This window comes from Bos grunniens, chromosome 16 (genome assembly GCF_055505025.1).
Source record: "Bos grunniens cultivar Pamir isolate PY7600 chromosome 16, Bosgru_T2T1.0, whole genome shotgun sequence".
Lineage (NCBI taxonomy): Eukaryota > Metazoa > Chordata > Mammalia > Artiodactyla > Bovidae > Bos > Bos grunniens.
This window is the reverse complement of record NC_141180.1, coordinates 68,105,889-68,121,793: the sequence shown is the minus strand read 5'-3', so window position 1 is coordinate 68,121,793 and position 15,905 is coordinate 68,105,889. Positions and strand designations below refer to the sequence as shown.

Here is a 15,905-nt window from a genome sequence, read left to right as displayed (position 1 = left end):
TCATGCATATAATGGCTTTGAATGAGTTTTATATGTCCTTTTTGTGAATTATTGAACATGAGCATGGTTTTGGAAAACCTCCAACCCTGTATTTGGTGCCAGATTTGAGAGCAGTTTTAGTACTGTGGCCTCAAACTTTGCATTTTGGCCAGCTATGTGTAAACTTGCAAATAATTATTTGAATCTTAAGTTCAAGAAAACAGAGTTTTCTGGAGAAAGGTAGAGTATAGATTTAGAGGATAAAAAATTTGCCCTTTAACATGTTCATAATCTTAAGGAAGACAAAAGCCTAGAAGTTTCCATACCATTGTGGAATAATGTCATTTTGGTCATTTTCTACTGAAAGGGATACCAGGTATCATTCCTAATCACTGCTAGTTATTTTTCCTTAAGTTAGGGTGTAGGAAAAAGTAATATGCAACTAAGTTGCTACAGTTTTCTCTTCTATAAGTGGTCATGAAATCAAAGTAACCCATGGGTTAAAACACTGCCCACAAAAGTGAAATATGATATTTTTGTTATTAAAAGAGCCCATCAAACATTGTGTGTCTTTTTTTTTTTTTTTTGTAAATTACTTTATTTAACTGGAGGCTTAAATTACTTTACAATATTGTAGTGGTTTTTGCCATACATTGACATGAATCAGCCATGGGTTTACATGTGTCCCCCATCCTAAACCCCCCTCCCACCTCCCTCCCCATCCCATCCCTCAGGGTTGTCCCAGTGCACCTGCCCTGAGCACCCTGTCTCATGCATCCAACCTGGGCTGGCAATCTGTTTCATATATGGTAATATACATGTTTCATTTTAAATGGTAAATTGTGCAAAGTACAAAACACTCTGCTAATTGTTTTATGTAGACTACGAGTTTATCATTAAGCTGACCTGTGAGGTAGATGCTAATATTCTCCTTTAGAGAGGAGGAAATTGATGAAATCAAAAGTTAAGTTACTTGTTTATTGACCCAGCATGCCATACTGAAAATTTATAAACTACTAAAGACATTTTTAGGTGGTGTTTGAAGGCACAATTAAGATATCTCTTTTAAAAAATTATTTTATATTGGAGTGTAGCTGGTGTTAGTCTCAGGTGTACAGCAAAGTGATTCCGTTATATATATACATGTATCTATTCTTTATCAAATTCTTTTCCCATTTAGGTTATCACAGAGTATTGAGCAGAGTTCCCTGTGCTATACAGTAGGTCCTTGTTGGTTATCCATTTTAAATAGAGCAGTGTGTACATGTTTATCATAAACTCCTAATCTGTCCCTTCCCCCCAATAACCATAACTTCATTTTCTAAGTCTGAGTCTATTTCTATTTTGTAAATAAGTTCATTCGTATCAGTATTTTTTAGATTTCATATGTAAGGGATATCATATGATATTTGTATATCTCTATCTCTTATTTCATGTAGTATGATAATCTCTAGGTCTACCCGTTGTTGTTGCAAGTGACATTATTTTATTCCTTTCAGTGGCTGAGTAATATTCCATTGTGTATATGTACCACATCTACTTTATCCATTCATCTATCAATATATATTCAAGTTGCTTCATTAATCCTACAAATGTAATCATACAATTAAAAATGAGCATTTAGAAGGATGGTAACAATAACCCTGTGTACAAGACAGCAAAAGAGACGCTGATGTATAGAACAGTCTTATGGACTCTGTGGGAGAGGGAGAGGGTGGGAAGATTTGGGAGAATGGCATTGAAACAGGTATAATATCATGTATGAAACGAGTTGCCAGTCCAGGTTCGATGCACGATACTGGATGCTTGGGCCTGGTGCACTGGGATGACCCAGAGGGATGGTATGGGGAGGGAGGAAGGAGGAGGGTTCAGGATGGGGAACACATGTATACCTGTGGCAGATTCATTTTGATATTTGGCAAAACTAATACAATTTTGTAAAGTTTAAAAACAAAATAAAAAAAAATGAGCATTGACCAATCTCCTAAAATAGAAATAAGGTTCTAGAATAAGGATACAGTTATGGAGAAGGAAATGGCAACCCACTGCAGTATTCATGCCTGGAAAATCCCATGGACCGAGGAGCCTGGTGGGCTACAGTCCATGGGATCACAAAGAGTCGGACATGACTGAGTGACTTCATTTCATTCCATTTCATTTATGTCACACCAGAGTGTCTTTTGGGAGGGGGCATAACGTATCATGCAGCTTGCAGGATCTTAATTCCCCCAGCCAGTAATTGATCTTAGGCCCCAGCAGTGAAAGCCCAGAATCCTAACCATTATACCACCAGGGAATGCCTCACTCCAGAGTATCTTTATGCCTGAAAACTGTAGAACTCAGCAGTGAGAATCATACAGAAGAGGAAAAAAAAAAAAAAGAGAAATTAAAAATGCTAAATTTTTTTGTTGTCATTTATATTTAAAAATTAATTTTTTAAATAAATTTAACTTTCAAATGTATTTATCATTAAAAATGTCACTGCAGATTTTATATGTGTTTAATATATTTCCATTCTGAGTTTTACGTGGAAATTTATTTCCTCATTTGAAGAAACGAGGGCAAATGAGAAATAAAATGAATAAAAATAGTATAAATAAAGTAATGAAGTTAACACAATAAATCATGCTTTTGAGATATTGAGAGATATTGTCTGTAAGTACCTCTGAGAGTGCTTCCCAAACAAGATGATACAATTGAGAGAGCTAATTCTTAGGTAGGTTGATAAGGAAATCAGAGCCCTCAAGGAGGAGAAAGGGAAAAACATTTCTTTCTACATTGCTTTATCTTAGTCACATAAGACGTTTTTTCTTAAACTCTGAGTCACTAAGACAACAATATATTTTGCCTCAGACTAACTCTCTTTAGCCCAGAGCTAAAGATTGCATGAGAAAATAACTCATCCTGCTCAAGGGTATGTTTTTCCTTCAGTTCAGTTCAGTTCATTTCAGCCACTTAGTCGTGTCTGACTATTTGTGACCCCATGAATCTCAGCCCTCCAGGCCTCCCTGTCCATCACCAACTCCTGGAGTTTACTCAGACTCACGTCCATCAAGTCAGTGATGCCATCCAACCATCTCATCCTCTGTCATCCCCTTCTCCTTCTCCCCCCAATCCCTCTCAGCATCAGGGTCTTTTCCAATGAGTCAACTCTTCCCATGAGGTGGCCAAAGTATTGGAGTTTCAGCTTCAGCATCAGTCCTTCCAATGAACACCCAGGACTGATCTTCTTTAAGATGGACTGGTTGGATCTCCTTGCAGTCCAAGGGACTCTCAAGAGTCTTCTCCAACACCACAGTTCAAAAGCATCAATTCTTCGGTGCTCAGCTTTCTTCACAGTCCAACTCTCATATCCATACATGACCACTGGAAAAACCATAGCCTTGACTAGATGGACATTTGTTGGGAAAGTAATATCTCTGCTTTTCAATATGCTGTCTAGGTTGATCATAACTTTCCTTCCAAGGAGTAAGCGTCTTTTAATTTTATGGCTGCGATCACCATCTGCAGTGATTTTGGAGCCACTAAAAATAAAGTCTGACACTGTTTCCCCATCTATTTCCCATGAAGTGATGGGACCAGATGCCATGATCTTAGTTTTCTTAATGTTGAGCTTTAAGACAACTTTTTCACTCTCCTCTTTCACTTTCATCAAGAGGCTCTTTATTTCTTCTTCGCTTTCTGCTATAAGAGTGATGTCATCTGCATATCTGAGGTTATTGGTATTTCTCCTGGCAGTCTTGATTCCAGCTTGTGCTTTATCCAGTCTGGCATTTCCCATTATGTACTCTGCATATAGGTAAAATAAGCAGGGTGACAATATTCAGTCTTGACCTACTCCTTTCCTGATTTGGAACCAGTCTATTGTTCCATGTCTAATTCTAACTATTGCTTCTTGACCTGCATTCAGGTTTCTCAGGAAGCTGGTAAGGTTGTCTGGTATTCCTGTCTCTTTAAGAATTTTCCACAGTGTGTTTGTGATTCACACAAAGGCTTTGGCATAGTCAATAAAGCAGAAGTAGATACTTTTCTGGAACTCTCTTGCTTTTTTCGATGATCCTGTAGATATTTACAATTTGATCTCTGTTTCCCCTGCCTTTTCTAAATCCATCTTGAACACCTGGAAGTTCACGGTTCACTTACTGTTGAAGCCTGGCTTGGAGAATTTTGAGCATTACTCAGCTAGCGTATGAAGTGAGAGCAATTGTACGGTAGTTTGAGCATTCTTTGGCATTGCCTTTCTTTAGGATTGGAATGAAAACTGACTTTCTCCAGTCCTGTAGCCACTGCTGAGTTTTCCAAATTTGCTGGCATACTGAGTGCAGCACTTTCACAGCATCATCTTTCAGGATTTGAAATAGCTCAACTGGAATTCCATCACCTCCACTAGCTTTGTTTGTAGTGATTATTCCTAAGGCCCACTTGACTTCGCATTCCAAGATGTGTATTTTTGCCACCTTTTAAAAATATCTTTTGCTTCTTTTAAATCCATACTGTTTCTGTCCTTTATTGTGCCCATTTCTGCATGAAATGTTCCCTTGGTATCTCTAATTTTCTTGAAGAGATTTCTAGTCTTTCCCATTCTATTGTTTTTCTGTGTTTCTTTGCATTGATCACTGAGGAAGGCTTTCTTTTCTCTCCTTGCTATTCTTTGGAACTCTGCATTCAAATGGATATATCTTTCCTTTTCTCATTTGCCTTTAGCTTCTCTTCTTTTCTCAGCTATTTGTAAGGCCTCCTCAGACAATCATTTTGCTTTTTTGCATTTCTTTTTCTTGGGGATGTTCTTGACCACTGCCTTCTGTACAATGTCAGGAACCTCCATCCATAGTTCTTCAGGCACTCTGTCGCATCTAATCCTTTGAATATGTTTGTCACTTCCACTGTATAATCGTAAAGGATCTTATTTAGGTCATGAATGTTCTAGTATTTTCCCTACTTTCTCCAATTTAAGTCTGAATTTTGCAATAAGGAGTTCATAATATGAGCCATAGTCAGCTCCCAGTCTTGTTTTTGCTGACTGTATAGAGCTTCTCCATCTTTGGCTGCAAATAATATAATCAATCTTATTTCGGTATTTACCATCTGGTGATGTGCATGTGTAGAGTATTCTCTTGTGTTGTTGGAAGAGAGCGTTTGCTATGACCAGTGCATTTTCTTGGCAAAACTCTATTAGCCTTTGACCTGCTTTGTTTTGTACTACAAGGCCAAAATTGCCTGTTACTCCAGGTATCTTTTAACTTCCTACTTTTGCATTCCAATCCCCTGTAGTGCAAAGGACATCTTTTTGGTCATATTCTAGAAGGCCTTGTAGGTCTTCATAGAACTGTTCAACTTTAGCTTCTTGAGCATTACTGGTTGGGGCATAGACTTGGATAACTGTAATATTGAATTATTTGCCCTGGAAATGAACAGAGATCATTCTGTCATTTTTGAGATTGCATCCAAGTACTGCATTTTGGACTCTTTTGTTGACTATAATGACTACTCCATTTCTTCTAGTGGATTCTTGCCCACAGTAGTAGATATAATGGTTGTTGGCCTTAAATTCTCCCATTCCAGTCCATTTTAGTTCACTGATTTCTAAAATGTTGATGTTTACTCTTGCCATCTCCTGTTTGACCACATCCAATTTGGCTTGATTCATGGACCTAACATTCCAGGTTCTATGCAGTGTTGTTCTTTACAGCATCAGTCTTTATTTCCATCACCAGGCACATCCACAACTGGGTATTGTTTTTGCTTTGGCTCCATCTTTTCATTCTTTCTGGACTTATTTCTTCACTGATCTCCAGTAACATATTGGGCACCTACCGACCTGGGGAGTTCATCTTTCAGTGTCCTATCTTTTTGCCTTTTCATACTGTTGATGGGGTTCTCAAGGCAAGAATACTGAAGTGGTTTGCCATTCCCTTCTCCAGTGGACCACGTTTTGTCAGAACTCCCCACCATGACCCATTCGTCTTGGGTGGCCCCACATGGCATGGCTCATAATTTCATTGAGTTAGACAAGGATGTGGTCATGTGATCAGTTTGGTTAGTTTTCTGTGATTGTGATTTTCACTCTGTCTGCTCTCTGATGGATAAGGATAAGAGGCTTATAGAAGCTTCCTGATGGGAGATACTGACTGAGAGGGAAACTGTGTCTTGGTCTGACGGCAGGGCCATGCTCAGTAAATCTTCCTTTAGCTCTGTACTAATGATTCTATAACAACAATGTATCTTGCTCAAGGATATACTTCTCCTTCTTAATAGGAACCTTCTGACTAATCCTCTCATCTTAAGATGTAAGTTTTGGGAGTGGGTCTGGTAAGACCTTAACAACCTTGAGATATTCTTCTGAAAATGTATATAAATCTCTTACTAAGTTTGGGGCATTCTCTGCCCCCTTCTGATGTCTATGTCGGAAGCTTTCTCTATCTCTTTTTCACTGTAATAAAACTTTTGCCCCATGAACCTCTGAGTGACTGAAGCCATGTCTTTGGTCCTGAAGCAATATTCTCTTCTTCAGAGATCACAAATCTGACACTGTTCACTGTAAGCTATCACAGTAGGGTTAAGACTTTATGCCAACTTCATCTGTAAACCCAACAGAGAAAAATATAAAAAGACTTAACTAAAAAGCAATCATGATTTTTAAAAAAATATGGAAATAGATTTCCAGAAAAAGATATCATCAGTATTCCATGGTACAGAGCTGTGGCTTCAGAGGGGCTGTGTCTAAATCTTAACCTAAGAATAGTAATTGAAGTTTGTTGACTGTGGATCAATGTTAAGGTAGAGGTCCAGCTTCTCTACTTCTTCCTTCCTCTTCCACTGGCTTGATACAGACAAACTTGATAATTTTGGAACTCATATGTTGAGTGTAGCAGAAGCATAAAGTAGGGGAATTCTCATATCTGAATTAACAGTTGGATGAGAACTGACAAGGCACATTTGTTTAATTTGTTTTGTTAGTATGAACAAAAATTAAACTTGTATTATGTTCAAGAAGTTGCATATTCCAAATCAAATACATCTCAGCACAGAAAATTGTTTACTAATGCATTAAGAATTCTAAAACACAAAATGGCAAAGCAAGCTCTATGATGGTTATAGGAATTTATGAATCATTGCATAGTAAATGTATAAAAAATTGATTCAAAGAATATTAGATTGAAAGCGCCTCTTAAAAAGTGTACAGGCATCTATTCATGTCTTCTAGTCTAGCATGTGTTTGTAAGAATGATTTACTCATTGAAATGAAGAGTTTCTATATATTAAAATTCTAATATTAAGATTATTATTTTAAAGTTTATTTTTATTTATATGCATGTTTTTACTGGATTGTGTTATGAATTCTGAGAACAAAAGATATTTCAAGGATTTATCACATAAATCTGAGAACTTTGCATTTTTAATTTTTTTACAACTACCCTGAATGATCATCTCTGGGTTGAAGCTGTTGTAAATATGAAATGAATGAATGCTCTTTGAGGAATTGAAAGCAGAATTCTTTGTTCTAGTGGTGTAGGAATTGTGCTGACAGTGAAATATTTAAAAGATATATTTAAGTTAGATGTACTTGATAAATGCTTGGTGATATTAAGATTCACTTGATTATAAAGAAGTGTTTTATCTTTTATTGAAGTATAGTTGATTTACAATGTTGCATTAATGTTAATTACTGATGTACAGCAAAGTAATTCAGTTATACACTTATACATTATTTTTTAAAATATTCTTTTCCATTATGATTTATCATAAGATACTGAATATAGTTCTCTGTGCTGTATGGTATGACCGTGTTGTTTATCCTTTCTAATTATAAAAGCTTACATCTGCTAACCCCAACCTCCCATCCCATCCCTCTCCCCACCCCCTGTCTCCTTGGCAACTACGATTTTGTTCTCTATGCCCATGAGCCTGTTCGTATTTTGTAGACAGGTTCATTTGAGTCATCATTTAGATTCTACGTATAAGTGACACCACATGGTACTGTCTTTCTCTTTCTGACTTCACTTAGTAAGGTAATCTCTGCTTGTATAAAGAAATATTTTAAAGTTTGAGAAAGATGTTAGCATGTTAAAGAGACATCATGAATTCTTTACTAACTGATGAGTTAGTTAGGGGGGGTCTCTGTGAGGCTCTTGGGCTCATGACAGCACAGGAGGTGTATTCCAAGAGTAAGAATTCCAAGAAAGTAAGGCAAAAGAACCTGACAATATGATGATCTGTGTCAGAAATAATACAGCATCATCACATCACATTCTGCTGTCTGAGGTCATCACAAGTGTCTCCCTATGTTCAAGATGTGAGGGTGAGGGAAAAGGCCCAGCACTTGATGTGAGGCATGTCTGGGTCAGAGTCACACTGTGAGATCATGTAGAATGGGAGCGATCACTGTGGCCATCTTTGGAAAATACGGTCTGTCTCAAGGATACAGTAGAGAAATTAAAACTTCCATAGTTGTGGAAAGAATTCAGATAATGAAGTCCTGAATGTGAGGATTGGATGATCAGAGTTGCCATCAGTCAGTCTGAGAATCCAAGTGTGTGTGTTGCTGATTTGGGGCAGGGTGTGGAAAGCTACCATGACTATTACTGCACTACCCAGCATTTAGTGATGGGGTTGGCCGGCTATCACAGTCAGCGCTATATGACGAGCAGAGGGAGTGGGGAACAACCCTGTGGCTGCTTGTCGTGGCACGAATCTAACCATGATGGCCTTCAGAAGGTCATGGCATCTGCGTTTCTTCCATCTCCAAAGTCTTGCACTATTTACTTTTGTAAGTTATGAGAAATGTAATTCCTTCTTAACAAATTTGCTACTGTACAAACCACCAACTGACCTAATATGATCTGGGAAGAAGGCAGCATAGATGGAGCTCTCATATTTCAACTGGCCCCTGAGTGAGTGAGCTTTCTTCTCTGGCCGGCTGAAGTTGAGCACAATTAGGTCGACTTGCGGAGAAGGCAACGGCACCCCACTCCAGCACTCTTGCCTGGAAAGTCCCGTGGACGGAGGAGCCTTGTGGGCCGCAGTCCATGGGGTCATTAATTGTCGGACAAGACTCAGCGACTTCACCTTCACTTTTCACTTTCATGCATTGGAGAAGGAAATGGCAACCCACTCCAGTGTTCTTGCCTGGAGAATCCCAGGGATGGGGGAGCCTCGTGGGCTGCCATCCATGGGGTCGCACAGAGTCGGACACGACTGAAGCGACTTAGCAGCAGCAGCAGCAGGTCGACTTGAGGAGAGGGAGACAGGAGAACTATTAGTATTTGCTGATACAAATAGTGTGGTATGAGTGTTCTCAGGAGAAGATAAAACTATCAAAAATGATACAACACATCTTTATAAGGTAACTTAAATACAGTTAAACTCTATGAAGCTTATAGCTTTTTGACACTGAGCCTGGATGGCACCTCCCCTTTCTTTATATTGCTAGATGTGCCTACAAAAATTTTGCAGTGTTTCTAAAAATAATCTCTGAGCTTAACCTTGGAATTGGGACATTGAAAAGAGATCACAAATTAATACTCAAGTGTGAAGGTTCTGAGCTCATGTTTTAGTTTCAAGACATCTTAAACTTCATGTAAATGAAAGAGATACTTTGTTCAATGTATCAATATTTATTTTTAGTCTTTTACTCTGTGCCCAATGTGCATCAAAGGGTACAAAAAAATAGAAAGCCTGACATTTGTCTTAAAATCACTTACATGGTTTACAAGGAGACAGATTAGACAGAAATGGGAGAGTCAGATGATAAGCAGGTTATTATAAAAGCTAATATGTATGGTACACATACCAATGTAATAAATATTTCAAAAAGGAATGTTTGTTAAAGAAAAGTTAGAACACTTCCTGGGAGATGGATAGAACTAGGTTTGGAAGATCAGATAAAATTTAGAGATGTGAAAAAGATGAAGGAACACATGCCTTGGATGATATGAAGAATTAATAATTCAAACAACCGAAGGGTGAATTTAGTTCTTTTCTTCTCAAGAGTCTAAATCCATAAAGCAGAGCATAAATGAAGATGTGAAGGGTTTTTTTTGTTTTTTAAAAATTTATTTTATTTTTTAACTTTACAATATTGTATTGGTTTTGCCATATATCAACATGAATCTGCCACAGGTATACACGTGTTCCCCATCCTGAACCCTCCTCCCTCCTCCCTCCCCATACCATCCCTCTGGGTCGTCCCAGTGCACCAGCCCCAAGCATCCAGTATCATGCATCGAACCTGGACTGGCAACTCATTTCATATATGATATTATACATGTTTCAATGCCATTCTCCCAAATCATCCCACCCTCTCCCTCTCCCACAGAGTCCAAAAGACTGTTCTATACATCAGTTTCTCTTTTGCTGTCTCGTATACAGGGTTATTGTTACCATCTTTCTAAATTCCATATATATGCATTAGTATACTGTATTTATGTTTTTCCTTCTGGCTTACTTCACTCTGTATAATAGGCTCCATTCTGACTGGCGTGAAATGGTACCTCATAGTGGTTTTGATTTGCATTTCTCTGATAATGAATGATGTTGAGCATCTTTTCATGTATTTGTTAGCCATCTGTATGTCTTCTTTGGAGAAATGTCTATTTAGTTCTTTGGCCCATTTTTTGATTGGGTCATTTATTTTTCTGGAATTGAGCTGTAGGAGTTGCTTGTATATTTTTGAGATTAGTCTTTTGTCAGTTGCTTCATTTGCTATTATTTTCTCCCATTCTGAAGGCTGTCTTTTCACCTTGCTTATAGTTCCCTTTGTTGTGCAGAAGCAAAGGAGGCAAGAATATACAATGGATTAAAGACAATCTCTTTAACAAGTGGTGCTGGGAAAACTGGTCAACCATTTGTAAAAGAATGAAACTAGAACACTTTCTAACACCATACAGAAAATAAACTCAAAATGGATTAAAGATCTAATCGTAAGACCAGAAACTATAAAACTCTTAGAGGAGAACATAGGCAAAACACTCTCTGAAACATCACAGCAGGATCCTCTATGACCCACCTCCCAGAATATTGGAAATAAAAGCAAAAATAAACAAACGGGACCTAATTAAACTTAAAAGCTTCTGTTTTTTTTTTTAGGATAACTGAATTTGTACATAACTTACTATAAGTCCTGGGAAACTGACATGGAAGTTGTTAAGTGGTCATGAATACTGCTGAAAATTCCTAAACAAATTTATGGAACTTATTTTCTTTTAAAATTCTATTTATAAGGCTATACACAAGCTCAAATTACAGACTGTGGACAGATAATTAAAGCTCTTGGTTCCTTTTATTGAAGATAAGTTCAGTCATTTTCTGTTGTATCACAATAGTTTCAGCATTGCTTAATCATGCTGAGCTTTAGCACTTAAAGCCCTTTACATAATATAATTTTACTGTGGCACAAATTAATATTTAAAAGTCTTCTCCAACAAGTATATAAAATATATGAGGATACAGTACCATTTAGGAGGAGCAGGAGTAATGTGACCATCAAGACTTATTTCTTTCAATATTCTGGTTCTCCCCAGATAATTTCTACTTGCTATTTGAATTACCTTGGTTGATTCCCTTGGTTGTTTTGACTAGTTAACTATTAAACAAAATTTCTTCTATTCAAACACAAACGCTTCTTTCTAATTTCTGTGCTGAGCTTTCCACGTTTTTTAATATTCCCCTTCTTTGGGGTTTTCATAAACAGTATATTACGCTAATGATGTTAATGATCTGTTCTCTCTTCTGCTTTTCAGATCTGTGGCAGGCTAGTTAATCTTCAGTGGAATATGCAAATCGAATTTCTGAATTTGGCATGTGGATACCTTTGAAAGAGAACTGTAAAAGTTAACTTCACTAACAAAATCGGTGCCTGCAGAGCTTTCATATTTTGAGGTTAGTGTTTTGAATGCTTATTAGTTATATTTAACAAACATTATTCAATTCAGATTTTAATCAATTGATTGATTTTGCTTTAAATGTTTACCTTGAGTCTGAGTCTCTAAAAAGACACAGTATTTCCAAAGACCTTCCAAAATGCTTTCAATAGTGATATAAGTAAATCTATGAGTTTTGCCTTTTTGCTGCTAGATGCTGAGAAAAGAGGGGAAGAGTTAATGAAAAAAAAGCAATCTTGGATTAATAATTGTTCTTTCTTTGCCTAAACTTCAAGGAAAATGGTTCTTTTTAGGGTTGTAGTTGTGGTTCAAATTATTATTAATGCAACTTTTGGCCAATCAAAATATATTTATTAATGTATTTGCTCCTACAGTGACTAAAAGGATAGAAAAAAGCATTCTGTGTTTCATTAATTGTAATATTTTTGAAGTTTAAAATTGTCAGGCTATTTTAAAAGTTAATTTCACAGATAATAAGCACTTTTATTGTGATTCTTCTATCAGTGAAGTGCAATTCCATGCAAAACTTAAATCTCTGACGTTCCAGAGATAAAACTGGGTATGGCATAAACCTTTGATGACACGATAGCAAATGTAGCTTGCAAATCCATGTTAATTGACCGTGTACCAACCTACATTGTAGGTTGGCTTCCCTGGAAGCAAATTCTGAGATGGAGATTTGTATGCAGGTTGTTGGCAAAGGAGTGCTTCGGGGATCCACACTGTAGATGGGAGGAAAGAAAGGAGAAGCACGGAGAGATTAGAGCTGTGAACTCTAGTAGAGGCCTCTACTGACTCCACAGGGACCATGGTACTGATTCAAAATTGTTTCACATTAGGGTGAGGCATTCACGCCTTTTCTTCTCACATCAGTAGTCGCTGAGGGTCATGTGCCTCCGGATGGAGGCGTAGCCTTCTAGAGGAAGGTTGTTTCATTCAAGGTCACCCACAGAAGGCTGAACACAGAGAGCTGGTCTTTGGCAGGACTCCCAGCAAATGGGGGATGCTTTCCATCATTCTGAAGAAGGATCACATTCTGCGTCATAGTCTTCCTTATAGATTCTCTTCTGGGAGCAGCTCTTTCAAGATTATAGTGGGTGTCTCTTCCTGGGGAACATAGCAGTGGAAGGCTCCTTGCTGCCCCCGCCTCTGCAATGACCCCTTCAGAATCTCACCAGTTGTACTGAGCGGACGCAGGAGTCCTGGGATGAGAAACGCTGGTGCTGGAGGTCCCTTCCCAGACTCTTCCGTGAGAAGTCTGGCTCACACCGTCTATCAAGCAAACCCCAAGCCTTGTGGCTGCCTTGTCCCCTAGGCTTCCTCTCGGTTCAGAGTCACAGTGCAGATGCCTCTACCCTCGGGGCCCAGCCAGGTGCAGGCAGAAGTGCTCTGACCCAGACGCTCTGCAGAGGCGGGACCTCCCTAGTGCAGAAGAGGTGAGGGTGAATTGCACCTGTGTGGGCCCCAGATCCAGTCTTTCAGGGTCCTGGGAAGCAATGTGGGCTTCTGGTGTGGAACCCTGTGGCCCCAATCAGATGAATGCCAAGGTCCAAGCATGCCGAAACCCAAATGTGCCTTTACACTGTACGTTCTTGGGACCAGTCATTCCTCCCAGCAGCTTTAGGAGACTGCCTCTCCCTGCTCCTCAAGTGTCTCCTGAAGAACAGCATCAGGGCAGTCTTCTTTCTGTCCTACAGCCTCTGGTGGGAAGCCGGTCCCTTTCCCTGAGTCCCTCCAGGAGGAAGTATCTCCTCTTTGAACCCCACGAGGATGCTGAGGGCAGAGGAAGAGTCTGAGTGGGTCGATTGTGAGGTTCCCAGGAAGGCAAAGAGGGTGCAATTGAAGCCTACTGGGTTGTGGGTACAGAGACAGAGATTCCCCAGACAACTCACTGGGGTTGATGACAAAACGGGTCACTCCTGTTTCTACTTCCCGGGTCCCTAGCTCATATGTCCGACTACTAGAGACATTTGTTATTGTTCTGTAACCAAGTCCTGTCCAACCCTTTGTACCCCTTGGACTGTAGCCCACCAGGCTTCTCTGTCCATGGAATTTTCCAGGCAAGAATACTGAAGTGGGTTGCTGTTTCCTTCTCCAGGGGATCCTCCCGACCCAGTGATTGAACCTACGTCCCTTGCATTGGCAGGTGGATTCTTTGCCACTGAACTACAAGGGAAGACCATGAGAGACATCAGTTCAGTTCAGTTCAGCCGCTCAGTAGTGTCCGACTCTTTGCGACCCCATGAATCGCAGCAGGCCAGGCCTCCCTGTCCATCACCAACTCCCGCAGTTCACCCAGACTCACGTCCATCGAGTCAGTGATGCCATCCAGCCATCTCATCCTCTGTTGTCCCCTTCTCCTCCTGCCCCCAATCCCTCCCAGCATCAGAGTCTTTTCCAGTGAGTCAACTCTTCCCATGAGGTGGCCAAAGTACTGGAGTTTCAGCTTGAGCATCATTCCTTCCAAAGAAATCCCACGGCTGATCTCCTTCAGAATGGACTGGTTGGATCTCCTTGCAGTCCAAGGGACTCTCAAGAGTCTTCTCCAACACCACAGTTCAAAAGCATCAATTCTTTGGCACTCAGCCTTCTTCACAGTCCAACTCTCATATCCATACATGACCACTGGAAAAACCATAGCCTTGACTAGACGAACCTTTGTTGGCAAAGTAATGTCTCTGCTTTTGAATATGCTATCTAGGTTGGTCGTAACTTTCCTTCCAAGGAGTAAGTGTCTTTTAATTTCATGGCTGCAGTCACCATCTGCAGTGATTTTGAGCCCCCCAAAATAAAGTCTGACACTGTTTCCACTGTTTCCCCATCTATTTCCCATGAAGTGATGGGACCAGATGCCATGATCTTCGTTTTCTGAATGTTGAGTTTTAAGCCAAATTTTTCACTCTCCACTTTCACTTTCATCAAGAGGCTCTTTAGTTCTTCTTCACTTTCTGCCATAAGGGTGGTGTCATCTGCATATCTGAGGCTACTGATATTTCTCCCAGAAATCTTGATTCCAGCTTGTGCTTCTTCCAGCCCAGTGTTTCTCATGATGTACTCTGCATATAAGTTAAATAAGCAGGGTGACAATATACAGCCTCAACGTACTCCTTTTCCTATTTGGAACCAGTCTGTTGTTCCATGTCCAGTTCTAACTGTTGCTTCCTGACCTGCATACAAATTTCTCAAGAGGCAGATCAGGTGGTCTGGTAGTCCCATCTCTTTCAGAATTTTCCACAGTTTATTGTGGTCCACACAGTCAAAGGCTTTGGCATAGTCAATAAAGCAGAAATAGATGTTTTTCTGGAACTCTCTTGCTTTTTCCATGATCCAGTGGATGTTGGCAATTTGATCTCTGGTTCTTCTGCCTTTTCTAAAACCAGCTTGAACATCAGGAAGTTCACGGTTCACATATTGCTGAAGCCTGGCTTGGAGAATTTTGAGCATTACTTTACTAGTGTGTGCTGCTGCTGCTAAGTTGCTTCAGTCGTGTCCGACTCTGTGCGACCCCATAGATGGCGGCCCACCAGGACACCCCGTCCCTGGGATTCTCCAGGTAAGAACACTGGAGTGGGTTGCCATTTCCTTCTCCAATGCATGAAAGGGAAAAGTGAAAGTGAAGTCGCTCAGTCCTGTCCTACTCTTCGTGACCCCGTGGTCTACAGCCTACCAGGCTCCTCTGTCCATGGGATTTTCCAGGCAAGAGTACTGGAGTGGGGTGCCATTGATGAGTGCAATTGTGCAATAGTTTGAGCATTCTTTGGCATTGTCTTTCTTTGGGATTGGAATGAAAACTGACCTTTTCCAGTCCGGTGGCCACTGCTGAGTTTTCCAAATTTGCTGGCATATTGAGTGCAGCACTTTCACAGCATCATCTTTCAGGATTTGAAATAGCTCAACTGGAATTCCATCACCTCCACTAGCTTTGTTCGTAGTGATGCTTTCTAAGGCCCACTTGACTTCACATTCCAGGATGTCTGGCTCTAGGTCAGTGATCACACCATCATGATTATCTGGGTCGTGACGATCTTTTTTGTACAGTTCTTCTGT

General features: G+C 39.7%; 1 long non-coding RNA gene across 4 annotated transcripts in view; it reads left to right on the top strand.

Annotated features, from left to right (window-relative positions):
- LOC147356955 (uncharacterized) overlaps positions 1-15,905 on the top strand; it is a 431,587-nt gene that overhangs the window by 132,707 nt on the left and 282,975 nt on the right. For all 4 annotated transcript variants that reach the window (XR_015143676.1, XR_015143679.1, XR_015143680.1 and 1 more), the window contains exon 2: positions 11,718-11,856. This is a non-coding gene — a long non-coding RNA (uncharacterized LOC147356955). The remainder of the gene's footprint in view (positions 1-11,717; positions 11,857-15,905) is intronic.